Genomic DNA, 13429 nt, shown 5'->3' with positions numbered 1-13429 from the left:
TAAACTGTCTGGGAGAAGATACTCGAGCAAATTCAAGCAACTATATATTGATTTCTCCTGTGGCTTATTGCCAATCAATGCACCACAGAAATTCTAACTGGATACTCTGCTTGAATGGGGAGTAGGGAATGTTGCTGAGAAGACTGTAGATCCGAGAGCAGAGCCAATACTTCCTGGTAAACGTATTCCAAATCCACTCCCTGGCTATATATTGTATTTTCAGATCTCTCAGCAAGCTTCATAATTACCATATTCTCCTCAGTGATGGAAATAGGGAGGAGAACCTTGATATCCACATAATCAGTCAATCAATTAGCATTTTTAAGTACCTACAATGTCCTATGTATTATACTAGGAACTGAAGATACAAAGAAAGGCAAAGATACCAACCAAACTGAAAACTCAGTCGCGCTTCTCAAGGACCTCAAATTGGGGAATTAGCATGTAAAAAATTATGTACTAGTAAGATATATACAGAACTTATTAGCTGTATGACTTGGGACAAATCACTTCATCCTAGTTGCCTTCATGTTCTCATCTGTAAAATGATCTGGGGAAGGAAATGGCAAACAATTTCTCCATCTTTGCCAAGAAAACCCCAAATTGGGGTAGCTGGGTGACTCAGTGGATAGAATGACAAACCTGGAGATGGGAGGTCCTGGGTCCAAATCTGGCCTCAGTCACTTCTTTAGCTATGTGATCCTGGGCAAGTCACTTAACCCCAAATGCCTAGCTCTTACTGCATTTCTGCCTTGGAACAGATATTTGGTATTGATTCCAAGATATATGGTAAGGCTTAAAAAAAAAAGAAAAAGAAAATCCCAAAGGTCACAAAGAATTGGGCATGGCTGAAATGACTGAACAACAGTAGATGTTTACATGCATATCAGAGTCACTTGATTTGGGTGCAGTGATGTTGCATCTGGGACCTAGGATGAAGAGAATGGCAAAGGTGAATAGCAATCCAAAGAACTTGCATGTGGGGCTTAACAGGGGGCAGTGACTACTTGGGATAAGCAGTGTATGGTCAAAGTAGAAAATCAAGAACTCAAGCCCAACATCTAGACAAGTTAAGAGACTTTGGGACACAATTTAAGAGAATCTAGAGACTGATAGAAACTTGGAGGTTATAGGGTCAGAGATTTAGAGGTAGAAGGCACCTTAGAAGTCCAATCTCTATCATTTTGCTGATAAGTGGCTTGTTCAAAGGTCCAAGATATGGCAATGCTGGGATTCAAAAACTCTAAATTCAATGTTCTTTTCACTGAACCACTGAGATTTTCTTATGCAGACCTAAGAACAACAAGCAATATGGAGAATTCATTTAAATAAATGATAATTGTTCAGCTGTTTCAGACTCTTCATGACCCTATTTGAACTTTTCTTGGCAAAGAAAGATACTAGTGTCGTTTGCCATGTCCCTCTCCATTCCATTTTATAGACAAGGAAACTGAGGCCAACAGGATTAAGTGATCTGCCCAGGGTCACATAGCTAGTAGGTGTCTGAGGACATATTTGAACTCACAAAAATGAGTTTTCTTAACTCCTGGCCCCACACTCTATCCATTACACTACCTAGCTGCCCCAAATGAAAACATGCCAATTTATAATCCTTTTAAGACCAAACAACCAATGTTGATCACACCACCTTAAAGAGATAATGTAGGCATCTAGTTGGTATAGTGGATGGAGGGTTAGGTTCAGAATCAGGAGCTAGTTGTATGACCTTGGTCAAGTCACTTAACCCTTGAACTATAAAATGGGGCTACTAAGAGGTTTTACCTCCCAGGGTTATCATGAGGACCAAATGAGATGACATTTATAAGATGCTTAGCACAGTGTCTGGCTCATATTAGATGTTATATAAATGATAGCTATTATTGTTATTATTAATTGTTTGTTATAGGACTTGAGGAAATGACTTCTACCTGAGCTTTGGGGCATCACACATGTGGTACAAGTGGGTGAGTTCATAGACCCCAGAGTAAGAGGGGAGAAAGCAGGAATATGAGTCTCTGAAGGTTAGACCAGGCTAAAATGACAATTATGGTAGTTATTATGGGAGTTGGCAAAGTCCAGGCAACAGGTCTTAGTCTTCCCTGGCTTTGCCCCGCTTCCTCCTGTTTTTCCTCTGTAGGGAATACTTCCTCTGGAGTTTAGATACTAGTCCCTTTCTTTAGTAAGCCCCCCTCTGAATGAATTGGAAGAGGGTGGAGAAGGGGTAAAAGAAATGACTTGGCTATAAACCTCATCACTGCCTTCTATGCCCCTTGTCTGAATGGTAGCTGTCTTTCTATATCATTCAACAGTGTTGATAAATTACAGTCATTCACAGTGATTTTGTCTAAGTCTATGAGTTTGTGGTTTGAGTTTGAGAGGAAACAAAGTCATGGGAGAAGACATTTCTCCAGTTTATTTTGGGATAGGGTATGAGCCAAATGAGAGCATTTTTGCAATTTCTTTTTTTTTTTAAACCCTTACCTTCCATCTTGGAGTCAATATTGTAAGGGCTAGGCAATGGGGGTCAAGTGACTTGCCCAGGGTCACACAGCTGGGAAGTGTCTGAGGTCAGATTTGAACCTAGGACCTCCAGTCTCTAGGGCTAGCTCTCAATCCACTAAGCTACCCAGCTGCCCCCTATTTTTGCAATTTCTGAGAATATTCCAGAGCATAATTATTAGATTGCCTTTGAAATAAGACAGACAAACATACAAAGACAGATGAGACAGGCAGAGAGAGAGAGAGAGAGAGAGAGAGAGAGAGAGAGAGAGAGAGAGAGAGAGAGAGAGAGAGAGAGAGAGAGAGAGAGAGAGAGAGAGAGAGAGAGAGAGAATAAAGACAAGTCAGTAGCAGACTTAAGGACTTAAGGTTAGAGGTTGTAGCTGTTCCTCAATGCATCCTGGGATCACCCTAAATCAAATGCTCTCAGACCTAACAGTTTTAACAATTACAATTCTGGTTAAAGGGAACCTCCTACATGTAGTCTGTTTTGTTTTTGAATATTTCTAATTGTTTGAAGTTTTTCCGTGTTAATGAATTAAAATTAATTTACCTGAAACTTCTATTCATCTGGGCCCTGGTTCTCTTCTTTGGACCAAACAATTCTTTAAGCATTTATTAAGCAACTGTTATATGCTGCATCTGGATCATGAAATTGTGGATACAAAGATGAAATAAAATTGTCTCTGACCTAAGGGAACTTACATACTACTGGAGAATGCCTTTTATAAGCAGAATGTCTAACCCGTTTTTGTCAGGAAGGCTTAAGAGGCACATTATATATAAACTAGAGGTGGAATATGCAACCCCTCAAAATCTTTGTCAATTCTAAAATGTATGCTTCTATATATATATGAGACTAGGCAAAATTGTAAAATAGGCTGAATTTGTCTTCAACCAACAAATATTTCTTTGGTGCTTGCTATGTTCCTGGAACAATATTAGGTCAATTGCTAATAAAAGTATGCTAAAAATACCCAAAAAACCTCCACATGCAGAATAATCTTCTGGTAATAATTTTGTTTTGTATCAGGTGAGAAAAATTGTCTCTGAAGCTGTTCATGTTCCCATAGCTTTCTTGCCAGTCACTAGGTACATTGCCACTAGGTGAGTGGTATTACTTTGCTTTCATGTGGTCTGAAAAAAATTATGCTTCTTTCATTGATGTGTTAATCCACAGGAATTTGCATGCATTGCCAGCTCTATTATTCTTTTAATTTTTCTACCAAAGATTAAAGAGTTTTTTATGTCAGGGATTCTTAACCAGGGTCCATAGACACTTAGATTTCAGAAGATCCATGAACTTGGATGAGCAAAAAAACCCAGAAACAAACAATAATGACATCAGTATTTTCCCTCACCTTTGGCTTCTTTTGTAACTCCATGTAGTTCATTTTATGCATTTAAAAACATGATCCTAGATGAGGTCCCTAGGCTTCACCAGACTTAAAGGCGCCTGTGACCTTTGAGAACTTAAGAACGCATGCTTGGTGGAATCATGTGAGCATGATCAATATTCTAACCCTTAATGTGGACAATGTCATCCAGCAGATGGATGTCTGAACAAGGAGGGAGGCACTTAAGTAATGAGAATGAGAGTTAACAGATGGAGAGCCTGGGGGCTGCCCTGATAACGGTGGAATGTTAAAAGAACTAGAAAAAGGTCTTCTGCATGCTATGTAGATCCTTTATAGATGAGGTATGGGAAAACATGGAGAAGAATAGATGAGAAAATTTGGCTGAATTGCATCCTGAATGACTAGAGGGAATACCTATATTGATATGCAGTAAAGTGCTGGAGTTAGGAAGACTTGAGTTCATATCCTTACTAGCTGTGTGACCCTGGGCAAGTCACTTAACTTTTGTTTTCTTCAGTTCTCTCAATGGTAAAATAAGGATAATAACAGCACCTACATTGCAAGTTGGGGATCAAATGTGATAATATTTATAAATTACTTAGCACCATGCCTGACATATAGTAGGCACTATACATTTATTTCTTCTCTTCTACTTCCCATTGATGAAAATACTTTTAAACAATTTCTTGGCTTTGTATACCCTCTAGATCTCTCTCAGTAGTCCAATATCCTTGAGTTTCTAATGATATTTTTCTACCTCCACTTGGCCAAAAACCAACCTTAGGATATCTGGTTGTGAAATTCATACTAGAGTGTAAATGACGAAGTTTAATGTGTCATATCTTTGAGAGGCATTTGAATTTTAACAGAGGGAAAAAAGACAAGCCAAAGAAATCAATTATCTGATAGGATTTTAGGCACAAACTGATAGATTTTAGGGAAGATTTGGGCTTCTTGGGATCCTTCAAATCATACTGTGTAGGTGACCAGTGACTAGGTTTACTCAACAATGTGCCTAGAAATTTTCCTACTTGTAAAGCAATTGATTTCATGTAAGTTTTTCTTCCCTTCTGTTTGTCTCAGGTTTGGTTAAAAAAAAAAAGGCCCTGATTATCTTCTTAAGTGGTTTCAAAATACTTTTTTTCCCCCATCTTAATGCTTGTCGGACCTTGAACATATTTAGTATTACAATATGCTTTGTAACTCGGGCCTCAGACTATGTCTGTCAAGGTATGGGAGTGGTTCTAGAGAATTACATTTGATGGGAATTTGATCCAGTGTTTGCTCTTCTCTTCTTTTCAGCACATTTCATTCGTGGAATTTGGATCAACTTTCATAATTAGCTTTGAACCCTAACATATGGTACATAAAGAAAATGGGATCATTTGCCTCTAAAATGAGCTCATGGTCTGCATCTTATTAACAACAGGAGATAGTTGGGTAAATTAAGATTATTTTACCATTTGAGCAAGATGGTTTTGGGCAAGTCACTTTACTTGATGGGATTTCCTAATTTCCTCATTCCTGAAAATGAAGGGGCTAAGCTGAATGATTTCTCAAGTTCCATCTAATGTAATATGCTGAGCCCCCAGGATTCTTTCTGAGTACATTTTGTATCATAAAGGGGCGCATTTGTCATGCCACTCACTCTGTTTTTCAGTGGGGAGAATTGTTTTTCGGAAGCAAGTTTCCTACAGAAGATTGCATTTTATTAACTTATTCCAGAAATTTTGCCAAGACAAATTTCAAAAGTGAAGTCATAATTTGTACATGATTTTTTGGGAACCAGCATTTTTTTTTTGAAAAAGGCTTTGTTGCGATAAAAAAAAAAGTGAAATGAAAGTCTAGGCTTGTTTAATTTACCTCTCCTGATTGGTATGAGCATATTCTTTGGCTGTTCTTGGTTAAATATTTGAGAAAAAGAGATTGCTATGTCTATGGAAGATATTACTTGGTAGTGTATATGTTTATTTGAAAAGAGAAAAACTTCTGCCCCCATTTAGGAACGAAACTAAGATGACAGATTTATAGTTAATATATAGCTTTTTAGGCCAAGTCATATTTAATTTATACTGTTTGATCTTGGAGGACCTAATGCCTGTGGTAAAAATGCTGTTTGCCAAAACAAAAATCAGCAGTAGGTGGAGACCACAAAATACACAATTTTCTCCTTCATGCCATTTTTTAAAGCTAATTCTTTTAAACAAGACATTTTTGTTGGTATCCCAACTCTTGAATTTTGAGTTGCAGGAAAGAACCCTTTCCACTCAATTCATGGACAAGCACAGGTTTAAGCCTGGCAGAAACAAGCACCCTATTTGTACTGTGGTTTCAATTACAGTAAAATCAACCTGGATGAGACTCAGGAACATGCTTTAATATTTCCCAGATCCCAATAGCAGAGAATCCAGCAGCCTCCAGTACTTGGGTTTTCAGGAAAAGCAACAGATGACCAAAGAGCGTCTACTGGGCTACAGTGACAATTTGGCTAGCGGCTGATCTTCTGAAAGCAGACTCATCCAGGAACCTGGGGAGAAAAGGATGGGGAGTCATTATTTATTTTAAAACAAATGAATGGGAAAGCAAACTTTCTGCCATGTTTGTAATGGAAAACACACAAGCTCATTAAATCAGGCTCTTAATTCCTCTCCTATACAGCAGGACTCCTTATATATGCATGTAGTTGAGAATATGCACTCTCTATATCACTTCAATGTTGGGAAGGTTCTGTGAATTCATTTCTGTGAGTACTCCTTCCACTTATTTAATTTAGTAAAATTTATTTCATTTCATCTCAAATCAATTCAATTAATTAATTAATTTAGACAACTAATCATTGACTATTAATTGATCAAATATTTAATTCAGATTAACCATGATACTAAATGTGAAGTGATATTGAGATGAAAAAATGACAATATCAGTGACATTGAAGGATTCACGATGTAATCATTCAGATTGTAACTCATTTGTGCCATGAAAGACAGTTTCAGGAGATGCTTTGGCCTTCAAAATTCATTGCTTAGCATCCAAGCTTCTGGTGATGAGCCTCTTGGGCACTTAGCTAGGCTGGTCCCTACACAAATGTTTTCATCTTGGTAGGACTTTCTTAAGTACTCTGATAGAATTGCCTCTAAGAGCCCAGAATCACCTTGATATTAGACTACAGTGACACTGAGGGATGGAGGGATAGAGATCTATGTATTTATAAACACATGCACCCCATGTGCATCAGCCCTGTTGGAAGAGAGAAGCCTGGATTTGTACAGCCTTTCCTGTGCTCCACAGTGATTACCCTCCAAGTAAAAAAATTACTGGTTTACTCTCACACAAGATCTTGATCTTGATCTGGAACACACCTCCAAAGTAATCTTTTGAGGAGCACTTGGGTTGTGCAGTGACTAGTGCTGGGACAGGAGCTGGGAAGATTTGAGTTTAAATACAGCTTTATACATTTATTAATTGTGTGACCCTGGACAAGTTATTTACCTCTGGTGCTTCTCACTTGTAAAATGGGATAATAATTGCACTTAACTTGTAATGTTGCTGTTTGGATCAAAGGAGATAATGTCTATAAAATGCTTAGCACAATGCCTGGCACATAGTAGGTGCTATACAAATACTTGTTCCCTTTCCTTTCTTCCTCCTCTACTCATCTAGCCCCAAATTCATTTTAAAACGTATTTTATGGATAAAGAAATAGAGGGCCAGGAGTGTTCTTACAATAGTTACAATCTAGAGCTAGGAGGGGGAGTTAGAGACCATTTTGTTCTACCCTCTCATTTTACAGATGAAGGAACTGAGGCCCAGAGAAATTAAGTGTCTTTCCCAGAGTCATAAAGGTAGAAAATGTGAAAAGGAGACTTTGAAGAACACTGGTCCTCTGAGCCCATGGTGAATGACCTCTCCACTATACTCTTTCTACCTTTGGTGAGAGTAAGATTTTGCTACTCTAACATGTTTGATCATTTTTTAAAGCTTGTAGCATTGGGGCAGCTGGGTGGCTCAGTGGATAGAGAGTCAGACTTGGAAACAGAAGATCTTGGGTTCAAATTTGCCTTCAGACACTTCCTAGTTATGTGGTCTAATCACTTATCCCCTATTGTCTAGCCTTTACCTCTATTCCGCCTAGGAACTGATACTTGGTATTGATTCCAGGACAGAAGGTAAGGGTTTAAAAAAAATTCCTATAACACTGAAAATTCAAAGTTTATGATTAAGCTTCTGAAAATGAGATATTCAATTCATCTGGATGTATCTGAAGCTCAAATCCAGAGAGACAACAAATATAGCTATGAATTAAACTTATTAGGCTTCAGTTTCTTCAACTGAAAAAAAAATGAGTTTGGACTTGATAACCTTATAGTCCTTCTAGCTTTCCACTTATTATCTTAATAGGCTAGAAGCCACACATTTCCAATTTTAAAAATCAATTATTGAATTCTGAAGGCTGTTAGGACAAGCTGATGAATGTTGTCACAAATGAAAGAACTAAGCCCAGCAATGCTCCCCTTGGGCATTATTACCCTGACTCAATACAAAGTCAATAAGGAAATCATCCTTGGAACAAAGTAGTTTTTCAAACTTTTTGTTTGTTTCTCTGTAATGACTTGACAATTTGGTAGCTATGTCTCTCTGCTGGGGCTTTGTCACTGTCTCCATAACAGTGATGGCCAAACCAGTGTGTCTTTTCTGCTGCCCTAAGAGTCTGGCTGACATCCATATTGGGTGTTATGCAGAAGGCATAAGTTTTTCTTGGACAACTTCGATTTAGACTTGGGTGTGTTCATCTCTGTAGAGTTTATGCTACTTTGTCAAGATAGCAATTGAATTTACTTAAGTCCTTTTCATTATGACTCAAGTCCCATCTAAGACATGGTTCAAGAATTGCTCAAAAGTATGATGAACTACAAAAGGAGATGAGTTCCTCACTTACTGGAGGTAATTCAAGTAACCACTGGATAAACAGTTAGTGGGCATGTTGTAGAGGAGATTCTTGCTTGGGTATAGGTTGGACTAGCTAATCTAAGAGGTTCCTTTGATCTCTGAGATGCTGCAATGTCTCACTGTTCATTCTTGTAATGAACTAGCAAAGAGAATTTTTAAGTAAGTAGTTTTCCCCACCCTCACTAATTTTTCCACCTAGAGAAAAATTCGATGAAGATTCAAAATCATCTTTTCCACTAATAGATTCATGGAATCTTAGCACTGGAGAAGACCTTCAAGATCATCTTGCTCAAACCCCTCATTTTTACAGATAAGGAAATGGTGTTTGGGTAACACAATCAAAGTCACCTAGAAAATTACTTGTAGAAACATAAAAGGGAGTAGTTTTCTTCTATCTACATCATGCTGCTTTATCATAGTAAGTCAGAAGTAAGGATACCTGCCTCCACCAAAAAAAAGTTCTTATGATCTTATGTCCCAACTCATTTTAAATTTTAAATGGAGTTAAAAGCCATCATGGGGAAGTTAGATGGTGCAGCGGATAAAGCACTGGGCTTGGAATCATGAAGACACATCTTCATGAGTTAAAATTTGGCCTCAGATACCTACTAGCTGACAAGTCTCTTAACCCTGTTTGCCTCAGTTTTCTAATCTTTAAAATGAACTGGAGAAGGAAATGTCAAACTCATTCCAGGGTCTTACCAAGAAAACCCTAAAATTGGATAAAGAAGGGTCAGATATGAGTGACACAACAACAAAAACAAAACAAAAAACCAAAATGCATCACTGTTGCCATCACATACTTTTTTCTAAGTATTAACATCTGTGTATTGGTTTCCTGGCCTCAAAAAATAATATAACAAAAATAAGCCCTCCTTTCTCAACTCTCAAAATCTGAAGAAATAAACTCAACAAACTACATGTAACAACTGATTCAAAGATCGTTACTTTGTTCCCTTACCAATTATACAATTTATATTTAGATTTATTAATAGATTCACGTTTCTAACAACAATGAAACAGAATACTTCAAAAGGTAGAGAAATCCAATAAGGGGAAATTAAAATGACCAGATCCTTAGGAGGTTGTGAGGACTCCTTCTTGATATTTTTGGTAGAGGAGAATGATGCAAATCTGATATGTACCCTAAGTTAGAAAAAAACAAAAACAAAAACAGATTTCAAAGGGTTCAGAAAAATATAGGTAGGATCCCACAGTCTAAGATAATATAAGGGAAGTTAACCAAGGACATAAGATAACTCTCAGGAGTGACATAGTTCAGACACAAACAGAATCAATTTTGATGAAAAGGAAAAAGGAATTTTATAAAGAGAATTATATGAATGTACAAGGAACATGCAGAGCAACTTAGATTTTAAAAAGACAAAGTAATCAATATATTGTTTTTCTTCTTAAGTGAAGGGAGAGAAGAGGCAAAAAGGAGGAAGAATTCAGAATTTAAAAATTAATGTTAAAATTTTTACATGTAATTAAAAATATTTAATGAAGTAAATAATTTTAAAAAGACATACATGAGATAGATAGCAAGGGTAAGTCATAGAAAAGACATTAATGCATGTCTCCAAAGGAATCAACTCAGGAATACTCAACTCAGACTATGCTGGTTGTCAAATAAAATAAAGAACAACAAATAGGTAGTTTTTAAAAGCTAAAAGGGGTGTGGGGGAAGGATGATTAAAGAAAGGATAAAACTACTTTTTTTGGGAGTAGGAGATGATGATAAAGAATAATTGAGACAAGTTAATACTGTCCAAACCCTTATTTTGTTTCTTTTTTTTTCTGTCAAGGAGAATGATTTTTACCAAAATTCTTCCATCTTTCTCATAAGCTCCGATTTAAATTCTTCAAGAGCTTGTGGCCAATTTCCATTTTTTTTGGAAGGTTTGGATGTATTTATTTGTTTGTCCTCTTCTGCTATTTCCTCCGTAGTCTGGATTTTTCCTCCATAAAAATTACCCATGGTCAATGCCCTCTTCTTTTTCATCTTGGTGTTGGGTAGTTGTTTTTCCTGAGCATTGTTTGCCATCACTATGCTGGTTTTTCCTCCCCTTTCCAGTCAGAAGTCTGATTGAGGAGAACAGGCTCTCTGTGTATGGAGCTAAGGAGCAAGGTTTTTGCCTGAGGCCACCTCTTGAGTCTCTGGAGCTTCTACTGTTTGCCACCCTTGTCTGTGCTATCGCTGGGTCCAAGGTCTGTGCCCTTCAGCTTGCTGGGATCTCAAGTCTAGCTGATCTCAGGGGTAGGTTGGTCTTAGTCAACTGTCAAGTATCTAGAGGAGCCCTTTGCTTGTTCTAAAGTTGCCCCTCACTCACTCACTGATTTTAGTACACTGGCTCTGACTCTAGCTCACTGGTTTTGTGTGTGGGGTGGGGTAAGGTTGATTAGCTCACATTTTTGTGGAAGCTATTTTACTCCCTTATAATGTGGAAATACCCAAATCCTACATACCTGCACTGCTGTGCTCTACTGTGGAGTCTCCTCATTCATATGAATTTGGTTTTTTTTTGCCTTTTGAAGTAGTCTATATCTGTAGGCGATGAGGAGAGGAAGAGTCCTGCATCTACACTGCCACCGTGTTTACCTGGAAGTCCAAGAATGACTTTTAGATTGGAAAAGACAGAGTAAAAATCATTGATAGGGCACCAAAACATGAGAAGTAGGAAGATAAGAAGAAAGCTCCTAGCTGACCTTCATAATTTTAAGATTCAGAAGGATCCTAGGATGCTAAAAGAATTTGGTTGTTTGCCCACTGTCATGAAAAAACAAACAGGAGAATTGTTATAGGACTGAAAAAGGACAAATGTCCTGAATTTCCAAAAGCAAAGAGAAATAGAGCCAGTGAAATCCAACAAAATGAGCTTGATTTCCATTCTTGGCAAAATTCTAGGAATATTAGTAAAGGGATACTTAGTGAAAAAAAAAAACTAGAAAAGAGAATGAAGATGGCAAAGAAATAGCATATTTTCATTGAGAATAGGTTGTCCCAAACTAACCTCTGAAAGGAAGGATGTAGCAGTAGCAGTAGCAGTAGCAATACTAGTAGTAATAATAGTAGTGATAGCACAGTGTCTAGCACAGAGTAATTAATTCTTGTTTCCTTCCTTTCAGAGGTTAGTTTGAGACAACCCATTCTCAAGTGAAAATATACTATTTCATTGTCATCTTCATTCTCTTTTCTAGTTTTTCATTATGTATCCCTTTATTAATATTCTTAGAATTTTGCCAGGGATGGAAATCAAGATAGCTACTGCTATTGCTACTGCTGCTGCTATTGCTGTTGCTGTTGCTGCTGCTGTTGCTGCTGCTGCTGCTATTGCTGTTGCTGTTGCTGCTGCTGTTGCTGCTGCTGCTACTTCTATGACAACTAGCTAATATTTATATAACAGTTACTATGAGCCAGGCACTATGCTAAGCAATCAATTATTACTTCATTTGATCCTCCAAGCCTGGGATTAAGTGCTTTTATTATCATTTAAAAATGAGGAAATTGAGAAAATTGGAGGTAAAGTGATCTGCTCAGGGTCACACAGCTAGTAAATATTTGAGGTCAGGTGAACACAGGGTTTCCTTACACTAGGCATTCTATTCTCCAGACCACCTATCTACCTCTAGACCACCTATCTACCTCTAGGAACTTTAAATAGTTAAAACCCTGAGGAATTTGAGAGTTCAAGACTGAGAATGAAATAGATGAATACCTTGAATCTATTTATGAAGAAGAGCACTGTCAAGGTGCAAGGAAGGGAAAATTTCTGTCTAATCCTGACCTATAACTGAGGTGGAGGAGGAAGTCACACCATACCTTTCTGACAGAGGCAAAGGCTTCTTTATGCTTTTTGTCAGTGGTATTTCAAGTCATATCACATTGTGCTGGCAACTGGTGTAGAGCAGTTATTTTCTTAATCACTAAATCTATATTACATGAAATAAGAAATGAACTTGAAGATTTAATAAAACATTAAGATATTGAAAAGTACAAGGACCTGAGTTCTTCAGAGGAAATACAGGTGAAAATATTTGCTTATGTCAACATTGAAAAAAAGAAAAACAAAAACCAGAACCAGTATCTCAATGATTTTGAAAAGGAGATAGGTATACTTAGCCTGGAATTCCAAAAAGCTCTTTTCGAATTTGATGTCATGAATCCAACTAGAAGAATAATTCTACCAGGAGATAATTTAAAAAACTGATATCTGCTGTATTGTTTACTAAAGAATGTATTCTCCCATAGAATTTCATAGAAAACATTTCAAGATTTTCACACTGCAGTATATATAGTGGCTGTTGCCATGGTAAGAACCAAAGGAGGAAAGACAGAACTATCAAGAAATACCTTTTTGTGAAAGGTATCAAATGGCACAGGAGAAGATGTGAATTGAGGGAGCTACTGAAGATCTACAGAACGGCATTAGAGGAGTATATCAGTTTCTAGCTGGTATATGTGATAGAAAACTTGAATCTAATAGAGATTTCCCAATTAAATACAACAACAACAAAAGAAACACGAAAAAAGGAATCTGGAAAACAAAAATACTAGAAATTCTAGTTGATGGATTTAATTAATAATTGAAAACAAAAAAAGAAAAGTTAAGGCAAGAAGAAGA

At 37.3% G+C, this 13429-nt stretch overlaps 2 long non-coding RNA genes across 3 annotated transcripts in view; one reads left to right on the top strand and one right to left on the bottom strand.

Moving 5' to 3' along the window:
- The window catches only part of LOC130458351 (uncharacterized), an 86751-nt gene that overhangs the window by 36158 nt on the left and 37164 nt on the right, over positions 1 to 13429 (top strand). The window lies entirely within an intron of this gene.
- Positions 5638 to 12160, bottom strand: LOC103096951 (uncharacterized). The gene is made up of 3 exons (XR_465232.2): positions 11819 to 12160; positions 11274 to 11406; positions 5638 to 6384 (listed from the first exon to the last, which is right to left on the bottom strand). It is a non-coding gene; the product is annotated as an uncharacterized LOC103096951 (long non-coding RNA).

This window comes from Monodelphis domestica, chromosome 3 (genome assembly GCF_027887165.1).
Source record: "Monodelphis domestica isolate mMonDom1 chromosome 3, mMonDom1.pri, whole genome shotgun sequence".
Classification (NCBI taxonomy): Eukaryota; Metazoa; Chordata; class Mammalia; order Didelphimorphia; family Didelphidae; genus Monodelphis; species Monodelphis domestica.
The sequence above is the reverse complement of the archived record's forward strand: the minus strand, read 5'-3'. Positions and strand labels throughout refer to the sequence as shown.